The sequence below is a fragment of the Aegilops tauschii genome, chromosome 4 (genome assembly GCF_002575655.3).
Source record: "Aegilops tauschii subsp. strangulata cultivar AL8/78 chromosome 4, Aet v6.0, whole genome shotgun sequence".
Classification (NCBI taxonomy): Eukaryota; Viridiplantae; Streptophyta; class Magnoliopsida; order Poales; family Poaceae; genus Aegilops; species Aegilops tauschii.
The window spans coordinates 509,964,524-509,986,652 of NC_053038.3; the positions used below are offsets into that span (position 1 = coordinate 509,964,524).

The 22,129-nt window shown below is 44.5% G+C and overlaps 1 long non-coding RNA gene across 1 annotated transcript; it reads right to left on the reverse strand.

Annotated features, from left to right (window-relative positions):
* Positions 1 to 21,076: 21,076 nt before the first annotated feature.
* On the reverse strand, positions 21,077 to 21,858 carry LOC123493566 (uncharacterized). Its single transcript, XR_006662096.1, has 2 exons — positions 21,613 to 21,858; positions 21,077 to 21,497 (listed from the first exon to the last, which is right to left on the reverse strand). It is a non-coding gene; the product is annotated as an uncharacterized lncRNA (long non-coding RNA).
* Positions 21,859 to 22,129: the final 271 nt, after the last annotated feature.

The window sequence follows — 22,129 nt, forward strand, 5'->3', positions numbered from 1 at the left end:
TGTGGATGAGGTAATACCACTAGACCATTCCTTTATGTCTTCCACATCATCATGTTCTATGTTCACTTAGTCCCGGTCTAACACCGCTTTTCTTTTTTTAGTGATTTCGTTCAAGAGGAATGGACGGGAATGAATCCTCCTACTGAGGCGGAGGCACTTACTCTTCTCCGTCATGGAAACCCTGGACGTAAAAATTTTGTTGCTTGGTTCATGGAGAAAGTAATTTTCCACACTCCCCTATTAAATACCTAGTTCAACATTTATTAGTTAACTGAACTAATGCACGCAGCAATTTCAATTATACTTGTAGGGAAAAGATCCGAACATATCTATGGATGATGAATTGAGATGGGTTTCCATGGGTTTTGACCCTGCTGTCATGACATGTAGAAAGTATGATGTGAATGGGTATCGCTTCCATACAGAGGAGCACCAGAACAGCCGCCGGCCCGATCCCAAAACTATAAATACCGGAGTGTACACCCCCGGTCAAAATTCAGTAGACTACTACGGAAGGGTACAAAATATATACGAGGTTAAATTCGGCCAGGGGCGCGAGACCCTAAGTCTGCCTGTGTTCAAATGCCAATGGTTCGATCCACGGGAGGGGGTAAAACATACGCCTTCCATTGGTTTGGTCGAAGTTAAACCATCAACCGTCTATGCCGGAGCCGATCTCTTCATTGCGGCTACCCAAGCTACACAAGTATATTATCTGCATTACCCATGCCAGAAAGAGTACCTAAAGGGTTGGGAAGTTGTGTTCAAGGTGTCGCCACATGGTAAGCTACCGGACCCAAATGAAGACGATTACTACAACATTAACCCCATGACATACGAGGGAGTGTTCTATCAAGAGCAACCTGATGATGATGATGATGTGGTTAGAAACGATGACGCTAGACCATTGGGTGATGATGATGTGGATCCAAACGACGACGATGCACGGAATGATGGTGAGACTATTGTCAATGAAAATGACATACTTATGCTAGAAAAGTTAAACGAAGACGCTGACGACAAGGAAGAGCCTCCACCTCCGTCAGACAACGAAGATGATATGATTGATAGTGATGATGAGACGGACCGAGAAAGAGGTTACAACAGTGATGATTCATATGGGTTCTAGCAGATATACGTTTCAAGTCTTTTTTCTATAGTTTAGGAATATGCCTTTTTATGCATTTTTATTAATGTGTCTATTATCATGCCTTTTCCTTCATTTCATTAATTTACTAATTGCTTATTCTCTTTTCAATGCAGGTTCGTGGAACATGGGCAAGGGGAAGGCCGACGGCGTGGGTTTCCTACGCAAGGTCGTCGGCCTGCCTAGTCGGAATGGTCAAGCACGTAATCCTCCCCGCGGCTACTTGACGATGACTCCTCACAGGGAGGTCGAGGGAGAGGTGCCCCTAGAGGAGGAGGGGGCGGGGGGAGAGCCCCTAGAGGGCGAGGTGGTGGGGGGAGAGCCACTACAGGGGGTCACGGCCAGAAAGAGCGCACCCTCACCGACTTAAGGGTGTTGTCTTCGAGGCCCTCCTCTAGTGAGGTACCCTCTGGCGAGGAGGAGGAGGAGGAGGAGGTTCGGGATGGGGCCAAGGAGGAGGTGGAGGAGGAGGCAGGCGAGGAAGAGGAGGAGGCAGGCGAGGAAGAGGAGGACGAGGAGGAGGAGGAGGAGGAGGAGGTTGGGGAGGGGGAGGCAGGCGATGAGGAGGGTGGTGGCGGGGATGATGGTGGTGGCGGGAAGGGGGTTGACAACAAGGGGTGGCTGCGTGGTAACGCAAAGCTACCAAAGCAGGTTCCTGCTACTAAAGAGCAGAAGTGGCTCATTGAGCCCACGGGGAAAGAGTAAGTGCCACTTTATAATAATTTCATTATTTTGCTTGTCACATGCTGCTACCTCTTGAGCACTGCGTTGGTTTTCCCTTGAAGAGGAAAGGGTGATGCAGTAAAGCAGCGTAAGTATTTCCCTCAGTTTTTGAGAACCAAGGTATCAATCCAGTAGGAGGCCACGCACGAGTCCCTCGCACCTACACAAACAAACAAATCCTCGCAACCAACGCAATAAAGGGGTTGTCAATCCCTTCACGGTCACTTACGAGAGTGAGATCTGATAGATATGATAAGATAATATTTTTGGTATTTTTATGATAAAGATGCAAAGTAAAATAAAAGGCAATAAAAATAGCTAAGTGTTGGAAGATTAATATGATGGAAGATAGACCCGGGGGCCATAGGTTTCACTAGTGGCTTCTCTCGAGAGCATAAGTATTACGGTGGGTGAACAAATTACTGTTGAGCAATTGACAGAATTGAGCATAGTTGATCATGTATATAGGCATCACGTCCGCGAAAAGTAGACCGACTCCTGCCTGCATCTACTACTATTACTCCACACATCGACCGCTATCCAGCATGCATCTAGAGTATTAAGTTCATAAGAACAGAGTAACGCTTTAAGTTAGATGACATGATGTAGAGGGATAAACTCATGCAATATAATATAAACCCCATCTTGTTATCCTCGATGGCAACAATACAATACGTGCCTTGCTGCCCCTACTGTCACTGGGAAAGGACACCGCAAGATTGAACCCAAAGCTAAGCACTTCTCCCATTGCAAGAAAGATCAATCTAGTAGGCCAAACCAAACTGATAATTCGAAGAGACTTGCAAAGATAACCAATCATACATAAAAGAATTCAGAGAAGATTCAAATATTGTTCATAGATAAACTTGATCATAAACCCACAATTCATCGGTCTCAACAAACACACCGCAAAAGAAGATTACATCGAATAGATCTCCACAAGAATCGTGGAGAACTTTGTATTGAGATCCAAAGAGAGAGAAGAAGCCATCTAGCTAATAACTATGGACCAGAAGGTCTGAGGTAAACTACTCGCACATCATCGGAGAGGCTATGGTGTTGATGTAGAAGCCCTCCATGATTGATGCCCCCTCCGGCGAAGCTCCGGCAAAGGCCCCAAGATGGGATCTCACGGGTACAAAAGGTTGCGGCGGTGGAATTAGGTTTTTGGCTCCGTGTCTGGTAGTTTGGGGGTACGTAGGTATATATAGGAGGAAGAAGTACGTCGGTGGAGCAACATGGGGCCCATGAGGGTGGAGGGCGCGCCTGGGTGGAGGGGGGGTAGGCGCGCCCCCTACCTCGTGCCTTCCTGGTTGATGTCTTGACGTAGGGTCCAAGTCCTTTGGATCACGTTCGTTCCGAAAATCACGTTCCCGAAGGTTTCATTCCGTTTGGACTCCGTTTGATATTCTTTTTCTGCGAAACTCCGAAATAGGCAAAAAACAGTAATTCTGGGCTGGGCCTCCGGTTAATAGGTTAGTCCCAAAAATAATATAAAAGTGTATAATAAAGCCCATTAATGTCCAAAACAGAATATAATATAGCATGGAACAATAAAAAATTATAGATACGTTGGAGACGTATCAAGCATCCCCAAGCTTAATTCCTGCTCGTCCTCGAGTAGGTAAATGATAAAAACAGAATTTTTGATGTGGAATGCTACTTGACATAATTTCAATGTAATTCTCTTAATTGTGGTATGAATATTCAGATCCGAAAGATTCAAGATAAAAGTTTAATATTGACATAAAAGTAATAATACTTCAAGCATACTAACTAAGCAATTATGTCCTCTCAAAATAACATGGCCAAAGAAAGTTCATCCCTACAAAATCATATAGTTTAGTCATGCTCCATTTTCGTCACACAAGAATGCTCTAATCATGCACAACCCCGATGACAAGCCAAGCAATTGTTTCATACTTTAGTAATCTCAAACTTTTTCGACATTCACGCAATACATGAGCGTGAGCCATGGATATAGCACTATGGGTGGAATAGAATATAATGATGGGGGTTATGTGGAGAAGACAAAAAAAGGAGAAAGTCTCACATCAACACGGCTAATCAATGAGCTATGAAGATGCCCATCGATTGATGTTAATGCAAGGAGTAGGGATTGCCATGCAACGGATGCACTAGAGCTATAAATGCATGAAATCTCAACAAAAGAAACTAAGTGGGTGTGCATCCAACTTGCTTGCTCATGAAGACCTAGGGCATTTGAGGAAGCCCATCGTTGGAATATACAAGCCAAGTTCTATAATGAAAAATTCCCACTAGTATATGAAAGTGACAAAACAAGAGACTCTCTATCATGAATATCATGATGCTACTTTGAAGCACAAGTGTGGAAAAAGGATAGTAGCATTGTCCCCCCTTTTTTTGGGCCTTTTTTTATTTGCCCTTTCTCTCTTTTTTTATTGGGACAATGCTCTATGAATGATGATCATCACACTTCTATTTATTTACAACTCAATGATTACAACTCGATACTAGAACAAAGTATGACTCTATATGAATGCCTCCGGCGGTATACCGGGTTAGCAATGAATCAAGAGTGACATGTATGAAAAATTTATGAACGGTGGCTTTGCCACAAATACGACGTCAACTACATGATCATGCAAAGCAATATGACAATGATGAACGTGTCATGATAAACGGAACGGTGGAAAGTTGCATGGCAATATATCTCGGAATGGCTATGGAAATGCCATAATAGGTAGGTATGGTGGCTGTTCTGAGGAGGATATAAGGAGGTTTATGTGTGAAAGAGCGTATCATATCAAGGGGTTTGGATGCACCGGCGAAGTTTGCACCAACTCTCAATGTGAGAAAGGGCAATGCATGGTACCGAAGAGGCTAGCAATGATGGAAGGGTAAGAGTGCGTATAATCCATGGACTCAACATTAGTCATAAAGAATTCACATACTTATTGCAAAAATCTACAAGTTATCAAAAACCAAGCACTACACGCATGCTCCTAGGGGGATAGATTGGTAGGAAAAGACCATCGCTCGTCCCCGACCGCCACTCATAAGGAGGACAATCAAAGAACACCTCATATTTCAAATCTGTTACATAACGTTTACCATACGTGCATGCTACGGGACTTGCAAACTTCAACACAAGTATTTCTCAATTTCACAACTACTCAAATAGCACAACTTTAATATCACTACCTCCATATCTCAAAACAATCATCAAGCATCAAACTTCTCTTAGCGTTCAGCACACTCATAAGAAAGTTTTTTACTAGTCTTGAATACCTAACATATTAGGATTAATTTCCCAATTTAAGCAAATTACCATGCTGTTTAAGACTCTCAAAATAATGTAAGTGAAGCATGAGAGAATAATAGTTTCTATAAAACAAAACCACCGCCGTGCTCTAAAAGATATAAGTGAAGCACTAGAGCAAAAACTATATAGCTCAAAAGATATAAGTGAAGCGCATAGAGTATTCTAATAAATTCTGAATCATGTGTGTCTCTCTAAAAAGGTGTGTACAGCAAAGATGATTGTGGTAAACTAAAAAGCAAAGACTCAAATCATACAAGACGCTCCAAGCAAAACACATATCATGTGGTGAATAAAAATATAGCTCCACGTAAAGTTACCGATGGAAGTAGACGAAAGAGGGGATGCCTTCCGGGGCATCCCCAAGATTTGGCTTTTTGGTATCCTTATATTATCTTGGGGTGCCATGGGCATCCCCAAGGTTAGGCTCTTGCCACTCCTTGTTCCTTAATCCATCAAATCTCTTACCCAAAACTTGAAAACTTCACAACACAAAACTTAGCAGAAAATCTCGTGAGCTCCGTTAGCGAAAGAAAACAAAACACCACTTCAAGGTACTGTAATGAACTCATTCTTTATTTATATTGGTGTTAAATCTACTTTATTCCAACTTCTCTATGGTTTATAAACTATTTTACTAGCCATAGATTCATCAAAATAAGCAAACAACACACGAAAAACAGAATCTGTCAAAAACAGAACAGTCTGTAGTAATCTGTAACCAACGCAAACTTCTGGAACTCCAAAAATTCAGACAAAATAGGAAGACCTATACAATTTGTTTATTGATCAGCAGCAATTGGAATCAATATTTTATCACGTTCTGGTGATTATTTTCGTGAACAGAAAGTTTCTGGAATTTTCAGCAAGATCAAATAACTATCATCCAAGAAGATCCTATAGGTTAAACATGGCACAAACACTAATTAAAACATAAAAACACATCTAACCAGAGGCTAGATCAAATATTTATTCCTAAACAGAAGCAAAAAGCAAAAAAAACTAAAAATAAAATTGGGTTGCCTCCCAACAAGCGCTATCGTTTAACGCCCCTAGCTAGGCATAAAAGCAAGGATGGATCTAGGTATTGCCATCTTTTGTGGGCAATTCTTCAATGAGACATCTATCATCCTTAGGAGTTTCTTTCTTTTTATTAATTATCAAACTTCTAGGCACATAACCGAAAAATTCATTTGTAGCAAATGGTTCCTTAATGATAGCAAAAAGATTGGGATGAATACTTATAGATTTGAGATCCGCAGTTTCCTTACTAGAGGATTCACCCTTATTTTTAGGAACATACATAAGCTTGGCAATTTTAGTTGGAGGAATTGGAGTATTCTTTACGGAAGAAAAAGCGGTTCCCAAGTTGGTAATGATACCTCAAGTTTATCGTTTCTAGTGGAATCCTGATTTATTCTTTCATTAACTATGGGTTCCTTCTCCTTAATATTTTTCAAAGTGACTCCTACTTTAGATCCATATTGGGTAATTTGGTTTTGGATCTTTTTATCCAAATTTTCAATTAACTCTACGGTAGCAACTTTATTTTCAATAATTTCAAGCCTTTGCATTACATGCTCCAAAGTTAACATAGTTCCATTAACCGAAAGAGGGGGTGAGCCAAACAAATCTATCATAGCATTATAAGAATCAAAAGAATGGCTACCCAAGAAATTCCCTCTGGTAATGGTATCAAGGATATATCTGTACCAAGGAGTAGCGCCTACATAAAAATTGCGGAGAAGAACGGAAGTAGATTGCTTCCTGGTAGATCTATTTTGAGCATTGCAAATTCTATACCAAGCGTCTTTTAGATTTTCTCCCTCCCTTTGCTTAAAATTAAGAACTTCATTCTCGGGAGACAACGGAGAAGATAGGGGACTAGCCATAACGACAAGCAAGCGAAAAAGAGGCAAATGAAAAAGAGAGGGCGAATAAAACGGCAAGGGTGAAGTGGTGGAGAGGAAAACGAGAGGCAAATGGCAAATAATATATTGCGGGAGATAAGGGTTTGTGATGGGTACTTGGTATGTTGACTTTTGCGTAGACTCCCTGGCAACGGCGCCAGAAATCCTTCTTGCTACCTCTTGAGCACTGCGTTGGTTTTCCCTTGAAGAGGAAAGGGTGATGCAGTAAAGCAGCGTAAGTATTTCCCTCAGTTTTTGAGAACCAAGGTATCAATCCATTAGGAGGCCACGCACGAGTCCCTCGCACCTACACAAACAAATAAATCCTCGCAACCAACGCAATAAAGGGGTTGTCAATCCCTTCACTGTCACTTACGAGAGTGAGATCTGATAGATATGATAAGATAATATTTTTGGTATTTTTATGATAAAGATGCAAAGTAAAATAAAAGGCAATAAAAATAGCTAAGTGTTGGAAGATTAATATGATGGAAGATAGACCCAGGGGCCATAGGTTTCACTAGTGGCTTCTCTCGAGAGCATAGGTATTACGGTGGGTGAACAAATTACTGTTGAGCAATTGACAGAATTGAGCATAGTTATGAGAATATCTAGGTATGATCATGTATATAGGCATCACGTCCGCGACAAGTAGACCGACTCGTGCCTGCATCTACTACTATTACTCCACACATCGACCGCTATCCAGCATGCATCTAGAGTATTAAGTTCATAAGAACAGAGTAATGCTTTAAGTTAGATGACATGATGTAGAGGGATAAACTCATGCAATATAATATAAACCCCATCTTGTTATCCTCGATGACAACAATACAATACGTGCCTTGCTGCCACTACTGTCACTGGGAAAGGACACCGCAAGATTGAACCCAAAGCTAAGCACTTCTCCCATTGCAGAAAGATCAATCTAGTAGGCCAAACCAAACTGATAATTCGAAGAGACTTGCAAAGATAACCAATCATACATAAAAGAATTCAGAGAAGATTCAAATATTGTTCATAGATAAACTTGATCATAAACCCACAATTCATCGGTCTCAACAAACACACCGCAAAAGAAGATTACATCGAATAGATCTCCACGAGAATCGTGGAGAACTTTGTATTGAGATCCAAAGAGAGAGAAGAAGCCATCTAGCTAATAACTATGGACCCGAAGGTCTGAGGTAAACTACTCACACATCATCGGAGAGGCTATGGTGTTGATGTAGAAGCCCTCCGAGATCGATGCCCCCTCCGGCGGAGCTCCGAAAAAGGCCCCAAGATGGGATCTCACGGGTACAGAAGGTTGCGGCGGTGGAACTAGGTTTTTGGCTCCGTCTCTGGTAGTTTGGGGGTACGTAGGTATATATAGGAGGAAGAAGTACGTCGGTGGAGCAACGTGGGGCCCACGAGGGTGGATGGCGCGCCTGGGGGGGGGGGGGGTAGGCGCGCCCCCTACCTCGTGCCTTCCTGGTTGATGTCTTGACGTGGGTCCAAGTCCTCTGGATCACGTTCGTTCCGAAAATCACGTTCCCGAAGGTTTCATTCCGCTTGGACTCCGTTTGATATTCTTTTTCTGCGAAACTCTGAAATAGGCAAAAAAAACAGCAATTCTGGGATGGGCCTCCGGTTAATCGGTTAGTCCCAAAAATAATATAAAAGTGTATAATAAAGCCCATTAATGTCCAAAACAGAATATAATGTAGCATGGAACAATAAAAAGTTATAGATACGTTGGAGACGTATACATGCTCATTCCGGTTGTTATTTATTTTGCTTATCACATGCTAATAGTTCATTCTTTTGCAGCAACTGGATATATTCTAAAGGGGTACGTATTCCCAACGACCTCATCACCGTCTTGCTGAAGTTATACTGGCCGGGGTTGTACTATCCGGATCCAGTCAGGCACCCGGACCGTCGGGTTTTGGCCACGAGCTGGGACCACTGGGAAGCGGCCCTCCACGCGGACCATGAGACCCATGCCAAGGCCGTGATCACTACTTTCTGGGTGAGTTCTCTTCAGAAGCACAAGTCCATTCTAGTTTCATGAATGATTTAACTCATGGCTTCTTCCATTCTTGTTTCATGCATGATTGTAGAAATTCTATCGAGTTCTTCCGGAGCACAGGGCCAGAGCGGACCAGATCGTGCTGCGCCAATGCAACAAGAAGGCCCGCCAGATGCAGTACGAGGTGCGCTATGTGGCCATCTCGACATACTACCACGACTATCTTGGTGTGAAGATGACCAAGGAAGAAGCGCGGAGGATGGGCATTACCTTGGAGAGGGACGAGTTCTTGGCGGTAAGTATAAAAGATTTTTCATTATGCTTTTATTACCTTGTGGTACATTTCACCGTTTCGTGTTGACATGCCATTATGCTTTCATTATGTAGGTGTATCCAAATTGGTGTTATGGAAAAGACGAGTCCTGGGCAGCATTGGTGGATCTTTGGTGTGATGAGGCTGGAGCCTGGGCGGCTATGAGAATAAAGAACAAGGCTAACCGAGGGAAGGAGGGAGTACATGCTCAGGGAAACTGAAACCACTATTTCCACAAGGCAGTTAATGTATGACTAACCCCATTAAACATTCTTCTTCTTCTATTTACCATCACTTTTTTATGTATGACTAACCTCTGTTTGGTGGTGCAGGAGGAGAAACTGAAGTGGCCGCTCTCACACATGCAGGCGTGGGAGATCGCCCATACGCGGAAGGATCCCAAGCCTGGTGAGCCCAAGTACTACAGCAAGAAGACCGCGGGGAGGAAGAAGGCCTACTCCGAAGGGTATCTGAAGTTACATCCTGACACACCTGACCCCATTGCGGCGGATCTGGACGATAGGGTGGTGGTGGGCATGGGGCCGAAGGAGCACGACCTGGAGGCGGTTCTCGATGTTGTGATCGCTCCTACTATCCTACACACAGCTTCGTCGGCTCGACTCGAGCCTGAGCGAGTGCACGAGCACGCCAATGACCAGTGCACAGTCACAGTCCCTCTTTCAGGAGCGGCAATCTGTAAGTATTTTCCCTCTTATCTTCATTGCTCACTTTATTTTCCGCATTTAGTAGTTTTATGAGTTCCATCATGTCATACCGTAGGCCTACCTGGAGTACACACGCCCGGAGACCATAGCGTGGCACGAGAGGCTTTATGCACACCATGAGCAGAGGGATCGATAGATGCAGCACGCTTTTCAGGAAATGGCAGCCGACAGGTGTCCTCAATTGCAACCAGCACAATGTCCTCCAGCACAACCAACGCTACTGACCTTTGAGGAGTTTGTGGCACAGAACACTGGCCCCTCGCCGGTTAGTTCATCCCCAATCTATTCATCCAAAGCATATCATGCCTTTCAACACAGTCATATATCCCGTTAATATGTCTTTTCAACATCCAGGGAACCGGTGGATCAATTGTTGGCGGTGGTTTTCGCAGCACTCCCGAATCACCGAGCCCGACCACTCTGATCCACGGAGGCGGAGGCGGAGGTGGAGGCGGTCTTGGCGGTAGCGCTGCCACTAGCAGTGACGACCTGGGCTTCGGCGGTCTTGGCGGTGACGACCTTCGCGGTGCTCGACGTCCTGGCGCTTAAGCCTTTGGGTCACATTGTGGCGGTCTTGGTGGTGATGATACTTATATGCTTGTGATGTTTCTTATTGTTTTTTGTGAGATTCTTATATGCTTAATGGTGATGATACTTATATGTTTATGCTTTGCGATGCTTGTTAAGATGTGTGATGCTGCTCCTTATTGTTATGTGATGCATATATTTGTTGTGTGATGCTGTATATATTCAAATGAATTGAGCTGAAACAAAACAGAAAAAAAAAGCAGACAGAAACTATGCCGACGGCTAGGCCGTCGGCATAGAGCTGGCGTGAGCTCCCAGTGGCTGACACGTGGCATGTCTATGCCGACGGCCTAGTCGTCGGCATAGTTTGAAACTATGCCGACGGCTAGGCCGTCGACATAGACCTGCCCGAGGAGTGCCCAGTTGCTGCCACGTGGCACGTCTATGCCGACGGTCTAGCCGTCGGCTTAGTTTAAAACTATGCCGACGGCTAGGCCGTCAGCATAGACCTGCCCCAGGGGTGACGCCTGCTCGCCACGTGGCACGTCTATGCCGACGGTCTAGCCGTCGGCTTAGTTTGGAACTATACCGACGGCCTGGCCGTCGGCATAGAAGTGCCACGTGGCGAGCAGCCGTTGGTCAGTACTTGACGGCGGCCGCCGTTAGTCGATAACGTTGCCGACGGCCAGGGCCGTCGGCATAGATGTACGGACACTGTCGGGATAGGGCCTATGCCGACGCCTTCCTGGCTACGCCGACGGATATGTTGCCGACGGCCCTATGCCGACGGGGGCCGTTGGCATAGGTCTGTCCCGACGGCCAGTCAGGGCTATGCCGACGGCCCTGGTCGTCGGCATAGGGTGCGATTCCGGTAGTGTAGGAGGGGCCGTCTCTTCTAGTTAGTGTATGCGGTGATGGCCTGAACTTGGTGATTAAACGAGTCCTTTTGTAGCGTGCCATGGACTCCGTGTTTAAATTTCTGTCCTTGCATCACTGACAATTGTTTTTTAGGCAGCGAGAAGGGATCGGCTAGGCGGCATGATATTCTTTGAGCATGTTTGTGATGTTGCCTGGCAAACTTATTTTTTTTCTTTTCGTCAGTTGAACTTGATGTTTGGACATGATGGTTGCTTTATATATAATGCATGGCTGTTTTGAGATGTATATAATCTCCTTTTTTGCATTTCATGGAATAAAAACAGCGCCGCAAGGCGCACGTTCGCTTCCAGTAGAATCAAACTCAGGTGCATGAAAATGGACAACCTCACATTCATCCGCAGCACACATGGCCGTTCCCCCAACCGAGAGGCTGATTTACAGAGAACATATACGAGTATTTTTCTTTGTGATAAAGAAGAACATATATGAGTTACATACAGGTTTGATACGATCTGTAAGAGAGAACCAACACGCGACGCACAGCGGCAAAGTTCACTAGCTTACACCTCCTTTTCAAAACAAAACTCTGAACTGCACATATCTTGATTAATTCGATTGGAGCAGCGCACACAATCATTACTATGACATGCATGTTTCCTGCATCGAAGGGAAAATCAACATGGCAGCTCAACTTAGCAGGATCCTACAAGCGGCTGCGCGTCAGAGAATGAGAGAATCCTCTGCTAACTGTAAGGCTCACCGTCTCTCTGCCTCGTGAGCACTCCCCGCGCTTACCCTGTTTCTAGGGGGGTGACGAATCCGGTGCTTAGGCTGGCTTCTGGAGCTGGCAAGAGCACCTCCGGTTGCTGCTGCAGCGGCGGGTGAGGAGGTCAGATAGCTCCACAGCCGCATCCCCTGCGACATGAGCAGCTCCAGCCGGGATGCCATTAATTCTCCCTCTCCCTAGCTAGCTAGGCAGTCAAAGGGCAGCTTGATAGTTGCTCAGCGGTGTGGCAAGAGGAGGTTGATGTGTGTGTGATGACTGTCTGTCTCCAAACAAGCCGCTTATATATCCTCGCTCTCCCAGTGAAGTGAACTAGCAACACGTGCGTTCATCGAGTCAAAACGACGAGCGAAGAAGAAATCAACACAGTCAAAGAATAGAACCAAGACTGCACCTCAGATAAAAATCAAACTGAGGATAAACTTACGTTTCATGGACAGGAAAACTGAGGAACGCGGCCGTTCAAATCAAACCACCACACGCGAAGACGACGACTGTACCAGTTCAGTGTTCAGACCACACCAGTCAAAGAATAGAACCAAGACTGCACCTCAGATAAAAATTATGGCCACAGGGTTTTGTTTATTGGTGGGCGCTGGGGTGGTGACCATTTTTTTAAGAAATGGTATGGGGTGGGGTGGTGACCATGCAGATTGGGACGGATATCAGACGTTTCCAGAGTTGCTAGCATAGGATTTTTAAAAATCTCTGCCGTACGTGCGAGCTTAACCAACTGAATTCATATTTTAGTTTCGTGTTTCTGGCAAAAATAAAACTGCGATGATAGGTCGTTGATGGCGCCGAAGCATATAGAGACGTACGTCCTCGCCGGAGTGGCAACACTGCATGACCAGTCAACGAGGGAGGGGGAGCAGAAAGAGGCGACCAGTCAACACTGTGCATTCGGTTTATATCTTCTGATTTATATGTTTTTTTATTTGTGCGGTATTTGATACTTGGTAAATACAGTATTTGAAATTAAAGTACGGTTCGGTTTCGGTACATTATATAATTATTTTGGTATAGCTTTGTGAGGTATTTTAACATGCTCACATGAAACGTAAGAGTATAAAATAGATCTGATCCGTTAATTGCACTAAGTAGTGGGTTTGTTTAAATCTTACCTTCTTACCAGAATAAGCAAAGTTGACGTGAATCTAAAATTGCATAAGTCCATGCAATGTGATGATCCAAAAATCGAAGTTGTTCGCCTCGACGAGACACAATTTGATGATGAGGTCAATCTCGTGAAATCCGACAAATTATGCTCCCAGCTCCTCCCCATTTCACCGCAGAATCAACTCCAAATATCGTGAAAAGTCCACTGGAGGTATAATCCACCTAAAAACCATACAAAACACACAAAAGAAAGAAAAAGGAAAAAACTAAATGGTGAAACGAAGATAAGCTGAGACAAATCTCGAGAATAACAGGGTTTAACTCAAGGAAAATTGTGTGTAAAATACACACATCATCCACCGATAGGCTATCGTAGACGATGTGCTACACTAGGGCTCGGATGAGGTACACACTAATGTGCTATGCTCCAAGGCGCTACACACAACGGTGCCGAGCTCCAACATGGTACACATTACATTTCAGTGCACTCGGACTGAGGAGCAGGTACACATCATTGCTGACCATTCTCCTCCACTCTACTCCACAGACCCAGGAGTGGGTACCTTCCCTTTACCAAATGTATATGAAATTTTATATGTTAGGGTTAGTGTTACAAAATGTTATGCTTAGTGTCTAGGGGATATAAATTTGTAGATGAAAACTTGTGTGTTAGGGTTACCATTGCAAAATTTTAGGGTCAATGTCTAAAGGATGTGATCTTGTAGACGAAATTTTGCATGTTATGCTTAGTGTTTATTGCTGGAATTTTATCTATTTTGGGCCTAGCCCAATAAGCAGTTTCAGAAATTCCTAATAAATCCTAGAGGCCCACGTAGCCCATTCGTGCAAGGCAAGAGGTGGAACTAAAGTTTAGTCCCACATTGCTAGTTTAGAGGGAGTTGGACCTCTTTATAAGGGAGATTCTTTCCCCACTTGTATGAGCATGAGAACAAGAGGGACATCCACGCGCGCTCCTCCTCCGCCGCCCGCCGCGGGTTGCGGGAATGAGCCGATTCTAAATTTTTGCCACGCACTAGGGAGTTCGAATGCGAACGGTGCAACCCTTCATCTTCGTTTCGCCTCCCGTCGCTGCCCTCTCGCCTCCTTCTCTCGCGCCTATAAAAGGGTGGTCGCTCCTCTCAGAGAGGGGCACCAGAACTTCTTCCTCCTCTCGCCACCGGTTCCAATCTCTGAGCTGCTGCTGTCTTCCTCATCCAGGCTTGCGGCGTGCACCGCGAGTCGGGACAGTAGGCCTTCGAAACCGCACCACTTTGAGTCCTGTACGGGAGAAGGGTGATAAGGTTTTTGGGGAGCGCTCCGCGCGACTACTGACTTTTCCATCACGGACTCCGACGACTACTTCCCCGACGACGACTTCTTCCCCGACGTCGACAACCTCATCGACGACATGGCTGGAGAGGATGTCGACCCCAAGTCCAGTGCTTCTGCTGCTGCTGTCCTGTACGTGTTCTTCCTCTTTCTGTTAGAGACCCTGCTAAAGTTCCTTGTTCTAGTGTTTGCCCTAGATATGTTAGACTCTGTTTCTTGTATGCAACTTGCTATACTATCTGCTCTAGATGTGTTTAGTTACAGTTCATATATGAAGATGTTGTTTACCTTCTCTTTAGCAAATCGCATGACTTGTTTTATCACTGTTATACCAGTCGTGCTTTATCTAGTATCTCTGATAATAAAATCATTTGGTAAATTGCTCATATTTCCAACAATCGAAAAACCTTATTATAGGCAATTTACCCCGAGTGGTTTTGCTGCTTCCATGAAACCTCCTATGTTTGAGGGTATCCACTATAAGAGGTGGCGCGTGAGAGCAGTCTTATGGTTTAAAACCATGAGTTGCTATGACGCCACTCTTGGCAAACCTGAAGGAGAGCTTGATGCTCAACAGGCACAAGCTTTTCAGAAAATGGATACTATGTTTAAGGCTGCTCTCTTGGGTGTTCTTGGTGAGAACATAGTTGATGCTTATGCGTCAATTGATAATGGAAAAGATATGTGGGACGCACTCGAGGCAAAGTTTGGGGTCTCGGATGCTGGCACTGAGCTGTACATCATGGAGCTATTCTATGATTACAGGATGACTGAAGAGCGCTCCGTGGTTGAGCAAGCTCATGAGATACAGTCATTTGCTAGAGAACTTGAGCACTTCAATTGTATGTTACCGGACAGGTTTGTTGCCGGAGGTATTATCACTAAGCTTCCTCCTTCATGGAGGAACTTTGCTACCTTACTGAAGCATAAGAGACATGAGTTTTCTGTCTCGGATCTCATTGGTACTCTTAATGTGGAAGAAAAGGCGAGAGCAAAGGACACACGTGCTCGAGGTATTGAGGGAGGATCTAGTGCCAATCTGGTACAGAAGAAGAACTTCCAGCCCCACAAGTTCAAGAACAAGGGCAAGTTTGATGGTAAAGCAAAGTTTGATGGGAAGAACAAGGCTGTGCAACACACGAACTTCAAGAAGAAGAATGACAAGAAGAAAGGTGCTTGTCATGTGTGTGGGGATCCTGATCATTGGGCTCCTAGTTGCCCTAATCGATATGACAAGCGTCATCCTGGGAAAGGCGGCAAGACCGCTAATGTTGTCATTGGAGACACTGACATGAAGGATGCTGGGTATGGTATATTTCCCACTATTCTTTCAGTATGTCATTCTCCTGATTGGTTGATTGACACGGGTGCTAATGTGCATGTATGCGGTGATATTTCCATGTTTTCTTCTTATCAGACCGCAGGGACTTCAGCCGTGCTGATGGGCAATGGTTCAAGTGCTTCTGTTCGTGGTGTTGGCACGGCCGATCTGAAGTTTACTTCGGGGAAGATCATGCGGCTGAAGAACGTGCATTATGTCCCCTCCGTCAATAAAAATCTTGTTAGTGGATCTCTTCTGTGTAGAGATGGCTACCAGCTTGTCTTTGAGTCGAATAAATTTGTAATATCCAAGTATGGAACCTTTGTTGGTAAAGGTTATGAGTCAGGAGGCCTGTTTCGTTTATCCTTATCAGACGTTTGCAATAAAGTTGTTAATCATATTTGCAACAATAATGAATCAAATGTGTGGCATTCACGTCTTTGTCATGTTAATTTTGGTTGCATGTCGCGACTAGCGAAGTTGAACTTAATACCTAGTTTCACCACTGTCAAGGGATCTAAGTGTCAAGTGTGTGTGCAAGCTAAGCAACCTCGTAAGTCTCACACGACTGCGGAAACGAGAAATCTTGCACCACTAGAGCTCATACATTCAGATCTATGTGAAATGAATGGTGTTTTGACAAAAGGTGGAAAGAAATATTTCATGACGTTAATTGATGACTCCACTAGATACTGCAGTGTGTATCTTCTGAAATCTAAGGATGAGGCTTTGAACTTTTTCAAGATCTATAAAGCTGAAGTGGAAAACCAACTTGATCGAAAAATCAAGAGGCTTAGGTCCGACCGTGGTGGAGAGTATTTTTCCAATGAATTTGATGCTTTTTGTGTGGAACATGGTATAATCCATGAGAGGACGCCTCCCTATTCACCTCAGTCAAATGGGGTGGCCGAAAGAAAGAACCGTACTCTAACTGATTTGGTTAACGCCATATTAGACACATCGGGTCTCTCCAAGGCATGGTGGGGGGAGGCGATATTTGACGACATGTCATGTCCTAAACCGTGTTCCCACAAAGAACAAAGAGATAACTCCATTCGAGGAATGGGAGAAGAAAAGGTTAAAACTCTCTTATCTACGAACATGGGGTTGTTTGGCGAAAGTCAATGTTCCAATTCCATAGAAGCGGAAGCTTGGACCAAAGACTGTGGATTGTGTTTTCTTGGGATATGCTTTTCATAGCATTGGCTATAGATTCTTAGTTGTAAAATCTGAGGTACCTGACATGCATGTCGGTACGATCATGGAGTCGAATGATGCGACTTTCTTTGAAGATATCTTTCCCATGAAGGATATGGCTACCTCATCTAATCAGGAGATGCCTAGTTCATCGAATCAGGAACCAGTTACAATTACCGAACCTGCCATTTCGATGGAACACTTTGAAAGTCCTGTGGAGGAGAACAATGAAGTTCCTATTAGGAGCAAGAGACAGAGGATTGCAAAGTCCTTTGGTGATGATTTTTTTGTGTATCTCATAGATGACACTCCCAATTCTATTTCAGAGGCCTATGCATCTGAAGATGCTGACTACTGGAAGGAAGCGGTTCGTAGCGAGATGGATTCCATCTTGGCGAATGAAACTTGGGAGATAACTGATCGTCCTTATGGGTGCGAACCTATAGGATGCAAATGGGTATTCAAGAAGAAGCTTAGGCCTGATGGTACTATTGAAAAGTACAAGGCTCGGCTCGTGGCTAAGGGTTATACCCAAAAGGAAGGTGAAGACTTCTTTGATACTTACTCACCTGTGGCTCGACTGACCACTATTCGAGTTCTACTTTCACTAGCTGCCTCGCATGGTCTTCTCGTTCATCAAATGGATGTTAAGACTGCTTTCCTAAATGGAGAGTTGGACGAGGAAATTTATATGGAACAACCAGATGGGTTTGTACTAGATGGTCAGGAAAGAAAAGTGTGCAAGTTGCTGAAGTCTTTGTATGGACTCAAGCAAGCACCCAAACAGTGGCATGAGAAGTTTGAAAGAACTTTAACAGCTGCAGGCTTTGTTGTAAACGAAGATGACAAATGTGTGTACTATCGCCATGGTGGGGGCGAGGGAGTTATCCTTTGCTTGTATGTTGACGACATACTGATTTTCGGAACAAATCTGAATGTTATTAAGGAGGTCAAGGATTTTCTATCTCGCTGTTTTGAGATGAAAGATTTAAGAGTGGCTGATGTCATTCTGAACATCAAGTTGTTGAGAGACAATGATGGTGGGATCACATTGCTTCAATCTCACAATGTGGAAAAGATCTTGAGTCGCTTTGGCTACAGTGACTGCAAGCCCTCTCCAACACCATATGATGCTAGTGTGTTGCTTCGAAAGAACCGAAGAATTGCTAGAGACCAATTGAAGTATTCTCAGATTATTGGCTCGCTTATGTACTTAGCCAATGCTACAAGACCTTACATCTCTTTTGCTGCTAGCAAACTGAGTCGGTTTGTCTCAGAACCAGGAGATGTGCATTGGAAAGCTCTAGAGAGAGTTTGCATTATTTGAAAGGCACTGCGAATTATGGAATTCACTACACCGGGCACCCAAAGGTGCTTGAAGGGTATAGTGACTCAAACTGGATCTCAGATGCTGATGAGATAAAGGCCACGAGCGGTTATGTATTCACTCATGGAGGTGGCGCTGTTTCTTGGAAGTCTTGCAAGCAGGCCATCTTAATGAGGTCAACAATGGAAGCAGAACTCACAGCACTAGATACAGTTACGGTCGAAGCAGATTGGCTTCGCCGACTCTTGAATGACTTGCCGGTTGTTGAGAAACCTGTACCGGGTATCCTTATGAATTGCGACAATCAAACTATGATCACGAAAGTGAGCAGCTCAAAGGATAACATGAAGTCATCAAGACACGTTCAGAGAAGGTTAAAGTCTGTCAGGAAAATGAGAAACTCCGGAGTTATTGCATTGGATTATATCCAAACGTCTAAAAATCTGGCAGATCCTTTTACAAAGGGTCTATCACGTAATGTGATAGATAATGCATCGAGGGAGATGGGTATGAGACCCACAATATGAGTTGTTCACAGTGGTAACCTATTCTTTGTGATCGGACATCCCGTGAATTAGATGTGGAAGACAAGCTGTTGATCAACTGAGAGGAGAGTATCCTTACTATTAACAATACCACTCCATGAAGATGCAATACTCTCCTAATCTGCATGACAGGTTGATGTATATCTTAATGTGTTCTAAGTGGCTCATTGAAGCAGAGGTGTCGTCTTGCAGAACATCTTTTGAAGAACGCACCTATATGAGTCTGATTATTAAACGTCGCAATCTATGAGAGTAGGGTTCTCTCTAATAAACTCATGAAAGGTCTCGGAGTATGACGCATAAGCTCCACCCGCGGGGAAGACCCACGGTAGCCACGTATCGGTCAAGGCTTTATGTGAAGCTAGATTCGCAGAAAACTTGCAGTTCAAGGCCCAGTCCACTGTTCAAGTTGCTTACTAGTGTAGCATAGAGTTCTAGGTGGAAGTTCAACTTAACAGTCTCCACTGCAGTACCGGCATATAAAACAGTGTTTTGGAACCAAAGGCAAATTTTGTGTGCCTCCGGGATCTGGTGTGGGATTGCTGGAATTTTATCTATTTTGGGCCTAGCCCAATAAGCAGTTTCAGAAATTCCTAATAAATCCTAGAGGCCCACGCAGCCCATTCGTGCAAGGCAAGAGGTGGAACTAAAGTTTAGTCCCACATTGCTAGTTTAGAGGGAGTTGGACCTCTTTATAAGGGAGGTTCTTTCCCCACTTGTATGAGCATGAGAACAAGAGGGACATCCACGCGCGCTCCTCCTCCGCCGCCCGCCTCGCCACGCCTCGCCGCGCCGCGGGAATGAGCCGAGCCGATGTCTAAATTTTTGCCACGCACTACGGGTATACGAAAGGTCACACGGAAGCTAAAAAGATTTTTTGCGAAAGTGGAGTTCGAATGCGAACGGTGCAGCCCTTCATCTTCGTTTCGCCTCCCGTCGCTGCCCTCTCGCCTCCTTCTCTTGCGCCTATAAAAGGGAGGTCGCTCCTCTCAGAGAGGGGCACCAGAACTTCTTCTTCCTCTCGCCACCGGTTCCAATCTCTGAGCTGCTGCTGTCTTCCTCATCCCGGCTTGCGGCGTGCACCGCGAGTCGGGACAGTAGGCCTCCGAAACCGCACCACTTTGAGTCCTGTACGGGAGAATGGTGATAAGGTTTTTGGGGAGCGCTCCGCGCGACTACTGACTTTTCCATCACGGACTCCGACGACTACTTCCCCGACGACGACTTCTTCCCCGACGTCGACAACCTCATCGACGCCATGGCTGGAGAGGATGTCGACCCCAAGTCCAGTGCTTCTGCTGCTGCTGTCCCGTACGTGTTCTTCTTCTTTCTATTAGAGACCCTGCTATAGTTCCTTGTTCTAGTGTTTGCCCTAGATATATTAGACTCTATTTCTTATATGCAACTTGCTATACTATCTGCTCTAGATGTGTTTAGTTACAGTTCATATATGAATATGTTGTTTACCTTCTCTTTATCAAATCGCATGACTTGTTTTATCACTGCTATACTAGTCGTGCTTTATCTAGTATCTCTGATAATAAAATCATTTGGTAAATTGCTCATATTTCCAACATTTATTGGATATTAGAGTTAGTGTTACTAGATAGTACGTATATATGTAAGAAATGGTTTTCTTGTGGTATTTTAGGAATATTTCTCACAAATCGTTGATGGATATGGAGTTTCATGGTTTTCTCCAAGTTGTGAGTCATCCCACGAATGCATCACGGGCGAATGTTCTTTCCCAAAGAGTATTACCCACAAAGAACCTATATGAGCTACATGTTTGATAGGGCTTCGGGCTTGATACAATTTGTAACAGACAAAACCAAGACAAGACGCAAAAAGAGGCAACGTTCAATAACTTGCACCTCCCTTTGAGAACAAAAATCTGAGTGAACATGCACATTTCTTGATCAATTTGATTGGAGAAGTATAGAAAATCAATACTATACATGACATGTTGCATCGAAAGGAAAAACAATATGACAACAATAGTACATAACAGCCGATATCTTTATTCTAGCCCACTATATATCAGGATCTTACAGGCTGTACAATTTTTGCAAAGACTTCCGTTTTTGCGAAGGATGCCGGGGTTCATAAATCGGGTGCTCCAGGGTTGCTCCTGTAGTTAAGGAAGGCAAGACAGCTCCACAGTCGCTTCCCTTTCCTAGCTGCCGCGGCATGAGTTGCAGTCGGGAGCGCATAGACGCCATTAATTTATGGGGAGGATCATGAATCTTGTGTGGAGGGTAGCTCTTGGAACTGGTAAGCATCTGGTTTCCGTAAATCTCGCCATTGGGAGAATGATTCTTCGACAAAGGATCTGAAAGTGCAGCATCGCACGCTAATAGGATCAATAGGAAGAAGATGCGCGTAACGCATGCATGCAAGCTGACAGTACATGAGAGTAGATAAGTAGCTGAGTCCTGAGTTTACACCTTGAAGAGCGGGAGTGTCCCCGGCTTGAGCGGCTGGAGGATCACCGTTGGGATCAGGAATCTGCTGCGGAGGGTCGCTCTTGGAACTGCTAAGAGAAGAGGGAAGATGGCTCCATAATCGCTTCATGAGTGAGACCAGCTGGGATGCCATTGATCCTCACTGAGTCACTAGCCAGCTAGGCAAAGGACAGCTTAATTAGTTGATCACTAGTGTACCACGTTCTGTCAAGAGGAGATTGATGCGTGATGACTGCCTCCAAAACTGCAGGTTCTTGTGTCGATACTTATAATGTCCAAATCTCACCGAGTACTGCGTGCGTTTAATTGTCGAGTGAAAAGCATGAATAAATAAATAAATAAATAATTTAAGACAGAGATGGAGAGGAATACGCGGCCGTTCAAACCACCGTGTGAGAAAACGAAGACTCTGCTCCATACCACATCCGTCTAAGAATAAAAAGACGACCGTATGTACTTCAGACAAAAATTGTGGCCCTGGGGGTTTTCAGAGTTGAGA